An 8,274-nucleotide genomic window follows, 5' to 3' on the forward strand; every position below is an offset into this window, starting at 1 on the left:
GTGTTTCCTATGCAGATCCTAAGCCCAGTGTCACATGCAAGTAGGAGGAGTAAGAAGGGTTCCTGGCAAATCCGGGTTATGGATTGCATTTAAAAAGGCCCCGTGGGAGTGCAATGGGCCCCTGTCTTGCTGCTTAGCAATAATGGTATGGGTTTAGGTTCTGCTGTGTGTACTGGTGGTTGACTGCCCCCCAGCCCAGAGTGTGCATGGAAAATTGTCTGGCAGCCTCCCTGACAGCAAGCAGTGATAGTGCCCATGAAGGGGACCTTGTTGGGCCCGCCCCTTTCACGGTTATCGCTTCTCGGCCTTTTGGCTAAGATCAAGTGTAGTATCTGTTCTTATCAGTTTAATATCTGATACGTCCCCTATCTGGGGACCATATATTAAATGGATTTTTGAGAACGGGGGCCGATTTCGAAGCTTGCTTCCGTCGCCCTATGCATTGACCCGATATGGCAGTATCTTCGGGTACAGTGCACCACCCCCTTACAGGGTTAAAAAGAAAGATTCCTACTTTCATTGCTACCTGCTTGCTGGCTAGCCAGCTAGCCAGCCCTGTGGGCCTTGCTGCTGCTGCAGCCAAAAAACAAAAGGTGGTGCTGCTGCTGCTTCTGCTGCTTCTGCTTCTGCTTGTGTCTGGCCCCTGTTGGAGCGTCCAGGCACAGGACTTCTGCTGCTGCTGACTAAATGGCCTCCTTAATTGGATCATTTGAGTAGCCAGCACACCTGTGCAGGTAGGGCATGACATGATAGGCAGCTGCCTTGATAGCGGGTGGGTGCTGAATGTTCCTAATTGACAAAATAAGATTAATGCTTATGAAGAAAGATAAAATCTCATACCTTCCCCAATATCGCGCCACACCCCTACCCCTTAATTCCCTGGTTGAACGTGATGGACATATGTCTTTTTTCGACCGTACTAACTATGTAACTATGTAACATAACATGGGGGGGGGGGGGGGGGGTCTCCTGGCTGTTCACACAGGTGTGTCATTGCTGTACATTGACCATGCATTGCTTCTGTGGTATTGCAAAGGCAAAGACAAATGCTTCCAGCCATCCATTGCACTAATGGATTGGTCATCAGCTGGCTGTCTATGTCCCGCATCAATATAGACCAAAGTACAGAGGGTTAGGCTATGCTATTGTGCACCTACCTGATGCATCAGAAGGTGCGAGGCCCTTGCTAAATTCTGTGCACAGACTTTGAGATCTATGCTTTAGACTGTATCTAAACCTGCTCCAACATGGACTGACATTCTGGCCTACTTTCAGCCGATGCGACTTGTCTGTCGCTGAACAGTCGCTTTTTATGTATTCAGCACCTATGTATAATGTTGTAAAAATGCTCTAGAAGCTAAAGTCGCAGAAATGTCACACATATTTGGCCTGCAACTTTCTGTGCGACAAATTCAGACAGGAAAAATCAGTATAAATCCTTAGAAAATTATCCCCCAGTGTCTCCATCTGCTGGCGGTATTGAATAAGCATTGCTGCACTGATGGGGTATGCATTAGACGAAAAAAAAGAAGAAAAAGAAGAATAATACGCCCAGAAAAGAGGCGAAAAGGAGAAAAACGTAAAAAAACGTGAAAAAAAAGTAAGAGGAAGAGAAGGGAAAAAAAGGTGGAAATGGGTTTAAAAGTGATTTCGGCGGAGAAATATATATATATATATATATATATATATATATATATATATATATATGCGCACACACACACATAGATATAAACGTATTCTCCGTTGAGATATTGCAGCCGCTGCTGTGTCCAGGCCCAGGAGCCTTAGCACTGTGCTGTGATGTCACTCAATACCACTGACATCACTAGGTGTAAACAACATCTCTCCTTTGCTGTGTATGTGACTATGGAGCTGTTTGGTGATGTCGTCTATTACGGCCTTCATAGAAGCAACAGGAGATTGTTGCATCCATCTTGAACCCTCAGAACTACAGTGCTATGATGTCACTCACTTCCACAGGCCTTGCAGAGTGTAAACAACAACAACCCAGCTTTGTTGTGTATGTAACCATAGGGATTTGTGATGTCACCTAGAACCTTCACAGCAGCGACAGCTTTATGAGGAGCATCAGCACTGCTCTGCCTGAGCAGAACCATCACCGCCATAGGTTGTCAAATAACCCGGATTTAACCCACACAGGTAAGTCCAATGGGGTGCAGGCATGTCCTCTATGCTTACAGCTTCCCGTGGGTGTTGGTTTGATACCGTTTGGGGACAGCCAAGGAGGCATCTGCAGGCAACAAAGGTAGGTGTGTGCTTGTGTGTGTGTTTCCTATGCAGATCCTAAGCCCAGTGTCACATGCAAGTAGGAGGAGTAAGAAGGGTTCCTGGCAAATCCGGGTTATGGATTGCATTTAAAAAGGCCCCGTGGGAGTGCAATGGGCCCCTGTCTTGCTGCTTAGCAATAATGGTATGGGTTTAGGTTCTGCTGTGTGTACTGGTGGTTGACTGCCCCCCAGCCCAGAGTGTGCATGGAAAATTGTCTGGCAGCCTCCCTGACAGCAAGCAGTGATAGTGCCCATGAAGGGGACCTTGTTGGGCCCGCCCCTTTCACGGTTATCGCTTCTCGGCCTTTTGGCTAAGATCAAGTGTAGTATCTGTTCTTATCAGTTTAATATCTGATACGTCCCCTATCTGGGGACCATATATTAAATGGATTTTTGAGAACGGGGGCCGATTTCGAAGCTTGCTTCCGTCGCCCTATGCATTGACCCGATATGGCAGTATCTTCGGGTACAGTGCACCACCCCCTTACAGGGTTAAAAAGAAAGATTCCTACTTTCATTGCTACCTGCTTGCTGGCTAGCCAGCTAGCCAGCCCTGTGGGCCTTGCTGCTGCTGCAGCCAAAAAACAAAAGGTGGTGCTGCTGCTGCTTCTGCTGCTTCTGCTTCTGCTTGTGTCTGGCCCCTGTTGGAGCGTCCAGGCACAGGACTTCTGCTGCTGCTGACTAAATGGCCTCCTTAATTGGATCATTTGAGTAGCCAGCACACCTGTGCAGGTAGGGCATGACATGATAGGCAGCTGCCTTGATAGCGGGTGGGTGCTGAATGTTCCTAATTGACAAAATAAGATTAATGCTTATGAAGAAATATAAAATCTCATCCCTTCCCCAATATCGCGCCACACCCCTACCCCTTAATTCCCTGGTTGAACGTGATGGACATATGTCTTTTTTCGACCGTACTAACTATGTAACTATGTAACATAACATGGGGGGGGGGGGTCTCCTGGCTGTTCACACAGGTGTGTCATTGCTGTACATTGAACATGCATTGCTTCTGTGGTATTGCAAAGGCAAAGACAAATGCTTCCAGCCATCCATTGCACTAATGGATTGGTCATCAGCTGGCTGTCTATGTCCCGCATCAATATAGACCAAAGTACAGAGGGTTAGGCTATGCTATTGTGCACCTACCTGATGCATCAGAAGGTGCGAGGCCCTTGCTAAATTCTGTGCACAGACTTTGAGATCTATGCTTTAGACTGTATCTAAACCTGCTCCAACATGGACTGACATTCTGGCCTACTTTCAGCCGATGCGACTTGTCTGTCGCTGAACAGTCGCTTTTTATGTATTCAGCACCTATGTATAATGTTGTAAAAATGCTCTAGAAGCTAAAGTCGCAGAAATGTCACACATATTTGGCCTGCAACTTTCTGTGCGACAAATTCAGACAGGAAAAATCAGTATAAATCCTTAGAAAATTATCCCCCAGTGTCTCCATCTGCTGGCGGTATTGAATAAGCATTGCTGCACTGATGGGGTATGCATTAGACGAAAAAAAAGAAGAAAAAGAAGAATAATACGCCCAGAAAAGAGGCGAAAAGGAGAAAAACGTAAAAAAACGTGAAAAAAAAGTAAGAGGAAGAGAAGGGAAAAAAAGGTGGAAATGGGTTTAAAAGTGATTTCGGCGGAGAAATATATATATATATATATATATATATATATATATATATATGCGCACACACACACATAGATATAAACGTATTCTCCGTTGAGATATTGCAGCCGCTGCTGTGTCCAGGCCCAGGAGCCTTAGCACTGTGCTGTGATGTCACTCAATACCACTGACATCACTAGGTGTAAACAACATCTCTCCTTTGCTGTGTATGTGACTATGGAGCTGTTTGGTGATGTCGTCTATTACGGCCTTCATAGAAGCAACAGGAGATTGTTGCATCCATCTTGAACCCTCAGAACTACAGTGCTATGATGTCACTCACTTCCACAGGCCTTGCAGAGTGTAAACAACAACAACCCAGCTTTGTTGTGTATGTAACCATAGGGATTTGTGATGTCACCTAGAACCTTCACAGCAGCGACAGCTTTATGAGGAGCATCAGCACTGCTCTGCCTGAGCAGAACCATCACCGCCATAGGTTGTCAAATAACCCGGATTTAACCCACACAGGTAAGTCCAATGGGGTGCAGGCATGTCCTCTATGCTTACAGCTTCCCGTGGGTGTTGGTTTGATACCGTTTGGGGACAGCCAAGGAGGCATCTGCAGGCAACAAAGGTAGGTGTGTGCTTGTGTGTGTGTTTCCTATGCAGATCCTAAGCCCAGTGTCACATGCAAGTAGGAGGAGTAAGAAGGGTTCCTGGCAAATCCGGGTTATGGATTGCATTTAAAAAGGCCCCGTGGGAGTGCAATGGGCCCCTGTCTTGCTGCTTAGCAATAATGGTATGGGTTTAGGTTCTGCTGTGTGTACTGGTGGTTGACTGCCCCCCAGCCCAGAGTGTGCATGGAAAATTGTCTGGCAGCCTCCCTGACAGCAAGCAGTGATAGTGCCCATGAAGGGGACCTTGTTGGGCCCGCCCCTTTCACGGTTATCGCTTCTCGGCCTTTTGGCTAAGATCAAGTGTAGTATCTGTTCTTATCAGTTTAATATCTGATACGTCCCCTATCTGGGGACCATATATTAAATGGATTTTTGAGAACGGGGGCCGATTTCGAAGCTTGCTTCCGTCGCCCTATGCATTGACCCGATATGGCAGTATCTTCGGGTACAGTGCACCACCCCCTTACAGGGTTAAAAAGAAAGATTCCTACTTTCATTGCTACCTGCTTGCTGGCTAGCCAGCTAGCCAGCCCTGTGGGCCTTGCTGCTGCTGCAGCCAAAAAACAAAAGGTGGTGCTGCTGCTGCTTCTGCTGCTTCTGCTTCTGCTTGTGTCTGGCCCCTGTTGGAGCGTCCAGGCACAGGACTTCTGCTGCTGCTGACTAAATGGCCTCCTTAATTGGATCATTTGAGTAGCCAGCACACCTGTGCAGGTAGGGCATGACATGATAGGCAGCTGCCTTGATAGCGGGTGGGTGCTGAATGTTCCTAATTGACAAAATAAGATTAATGCTTATGAAGAAATATAAAATCTCATCCCTTCCCCAATATCGCGCCACACCCCTACCCCTTAATTCCCTGGTTGAACGTGATGGACATATGTCTTTTTTCGACCGTACTAACTATGTAACTATGTAACATAACATGGGGGGGGGGGGGGGGGTCTCCTGGCTGTTCACACAGGTGTGTCATTGCTGTACATTGACCATGCATTGCTTCTGTGGTATTGCAAAGGCAAAGACAAATGCTTCCAGCCATCCATTGCACTAATGGATTGGTCATCAGCTGGCTGTCTATGTCCCGCATCAATATAGACCAAAGTACAGAGGGTTAGGCTATGCTATTGTGCACCTACCTGACTGATGCATCAGAAGGTGCGAGGCCCTTGCTAAATTCTGTGCACAGACTTTGAGATCTATGCTTTAGACTGTATCTAAACCTGCTCCAACATGGACTGACATTCTGGCCTACTTTCAGCCGATGCGACTTGTCTGTCGCTGAACAGTCGCTTTTTATGTATTCAGCACCTATGTATAATGTTGTAAAAATGCTCTAGAAGCTAAAGTCGCAGAAATGTCACACATATTTGGCCTGCAACTTTCTCTGTGCGACAAATTCAGACAGGAAAAATCAGTATAAATCCTTAGAAAATTATCCCCCAGTGTCTCCCATCTGCTGGCGGTATTGAATAAGCATTGCTGCACTGATGGGGTATGCATTAGACGAAAAAAAAGAAGAAAAAGAAGAATAATACGCCCAGAAAAGAGGCGAAAAGGGAGAAAAACGTAAAAAAAACGTGAAAAAAAAAGTAAGAGGAAGAGAAGGGAAAAAAAAGGTGGAAATGGGTTTAAAAGTGATTTCGGCGGAGAAATATATATATATATATATATATATATATATATATATATATATATATATATGCGCACACACACACATAGATATAAACGTATTCTCCGTTGAGATATTGCAGCCGCTGCTGTGTCCAGGCCCAGGAGCCTTAGCACTGTGCTGTGATGTCACTCAATACCACTGACATCACTAGGTGTAAACAACATCTCTCCTTTGCTGTGTATGTGACTATGGAGCTGTTTGGTGATGTCGTCTATTACGGCCTTCATAGAAGCAACAGGAGATTGTGGCATCCATCTTGAACCCTCAGAACTACAGTGCTATGATGTCACTCACTTCCACAGGCCTTGCAGAGTGTAAACAACAACAACCCAGCTTTGTTGTGTATGTAACCATAGGGATTTGTGATGTCACCTAGAACCTTCACAGCAGCGACAGCTTTATGAGGAGCATCAGCACTGCTCTGCCTGAGCAGAACCATCACCGCCATAGGTTGTCAAATAACCCGGATTTAACCCACACAGGTAAGTCCAATGGGGTGCAGGCATGTCCTCTATGCTTACAGCTTCCCGTGGGTGTTGGTTTGATACCGTTTGGGGACAGCCAAGGAGGCATCTGCAGGCAACAAAGGTAGGTGTGTGCTTGTGTGTGTGTTTCCTATGCAGATCCTAAGCCCAGTGTCACATGCAAGTAGGAGGAGTAAGAAGGGTTCCTGGCAAATCCGGGTTATGGATTGCATTTAAAAAGGCCCCGTGGGAGTGCAATGGGCCCCTGTCTTGCTGCTTAGCAATAATGGTATGGGTTTAGGTTCTGCTGTGTGTACTGGTGGTTGACTGCCCCCCAGCCCAGAGTGTGCATGGAAAATTGTCTGGCAGCCTCCCTGACAGCAAGCAGTGATAGTGCCCATGAAGGGGGACCTTGTTGGGCCCGCCCCTTTCACGGTTATCGCTTCTCGGCCTTTTGGCTAAGATCAAGTGTAGTATCTGTTCTTATCAGTTTAATATCTGATACGTCCCCTATCTGGGGACCATATATTAAATGGATTTTTGAGAACGGGGGCCGATTTCGAAGCTTGCTTCCGTCGCCCTATGCATTGACCCAATATGGCAGTATCTTCGGGTACAGTGCACCACCCCCCTTACAGGGTTAAAAAGAAAGATTCCTACTTTCATTGCTACCTGCTTGCTGGCTAGCCAGCTAGCCAGCCCTGTGGGCCTTGCTGCTGCTGCAGCCAAAAAACAAAAGGTGGTGCTGCTGCTGCTTCTGCTGCTTCTGCTTCTGCTTGTGTCTGGCCCCTGTTGGAGCGTCCAGGCACAGGACTTCTGCTGCTGCTGACTAAATGGCCTCCTTAATTGGATCATTTGAGTAGCCAGCACACCTGTGCAGGTAGGGCATGACATGATAGGCAGCTGCCTTGATAGCGGGTGGGTGCTGAATGTTCCTAATTGACAAAATAAGATTAATGCTTATGAAGAAATATAAAATCTCATCCCTTCCCCAATATCGCGCCACAACCCCTACCCCTTAATTCCCTGGTTGAACGTGATGGACATATGTCTTTTTTCGACCGTACTAACTATGTAACTATGTAACATAACATGGGGGGGGGGGGGGGGGGGGTCTCCTGGCTGTTCACACAGGTGTGTCATTGCTGTACATTGACCATGCATTGCTTCTGTGGTATTGCAAAGGCAAAGACAAATGCTTCCAGCCATCCATTGCACTAATGGATTGGTCATCAGCTGGCTGTCTATGTCCCGCATCAATATAGACCAAAGTACAGAGGGTTAGGCTATGCTATTGTGCACCTACCTGATGCATCAGAAGGTGCGAGGCCCTTGCTAAATTCTGTGCACAGACTTTGAGATCTATGCTTTAGACTGTATCTAAACCTGCTCCAACATGGACTGACATTCTGGCCTACTTTCAGCCGATGCGACTTGTCTGTCGCTGAACAGTCGCTTTTTATGTATTCAGCACCTATGTATAATGTTGTAAAAATGCTCTAGAAGCTAAAGTCGCAGAAATGTCACACATATTTGGCCTGCAACTTTCTGTGCGACA

General features: G+C 46.6%; 4 non-coding genes across 4 annotated transcripts; all 4 read left to right on the forward strand.

The window, feature by feature from the left end:
* The first annotated feature begins 293 nt into the window (after positions 1-293).
* Positions 294-484, forward strand: LOC130316651 (U2 spliceosomal RNA). The gene has a single exon (XR_008863938.1). It is a non-coding gene; the product is annotated as a U2 spliceosomal RNA (small nuclear RNA).
* Positions 485-2,579: 2,095 nt separating this feature from the next.
* LOC130316652 (U2 spliceosomal RNA) lies at positions 2,580-2,770 on the forward strand. Its single transcript, XR_008863939.1, has one exon. It is a non-coding gene; the product is annotated as a U2 spliceosomal RNA (small nuclear RNA).
* Positions 2,771-4,853: 2,083 nt separating this feature from the next.
* Positions 4,854-5,044, forward strand: LOC130316653 (U2 spliceosomal RNA). The gene has a single exon (XR_008863940.1). It is a non-coding gene; the product is annotated as a U2 spliceosomal RNA (small nuclear RNA).
* Positions 5,045-7,154: 2,110 nt separating this feature from the next.
* LOC130316658 (U2 spliceosomal RNA) lies at positions 7,155-7,345 on the forward strand. Its single transcript, XR_008863944.1, has one exon. It is a non-coding gene; the product is annotated as a U2 spliceosomal RNA (small nuclear RNA).
* The last annotated feature ends 929 nt before the right edge of the window (positions 7,346-8,274 follow it).

Source organism: Hyla sarda, unplaced genomic scaffold, assembly GCF_029499605.1.
Source record: "Hyla sarda isolate aHylSar1 unplaced genomic scaffold, aHylSar1.hap1 scaffold_1944, whole genome shotgun sequence".
NCBI classification, from domain to species: domain Eukaryota; kingdom Metazoa; phylum Chordata; class Amphibia; order Anura; family Hylidae; genus Hyla; species Hyla sarda.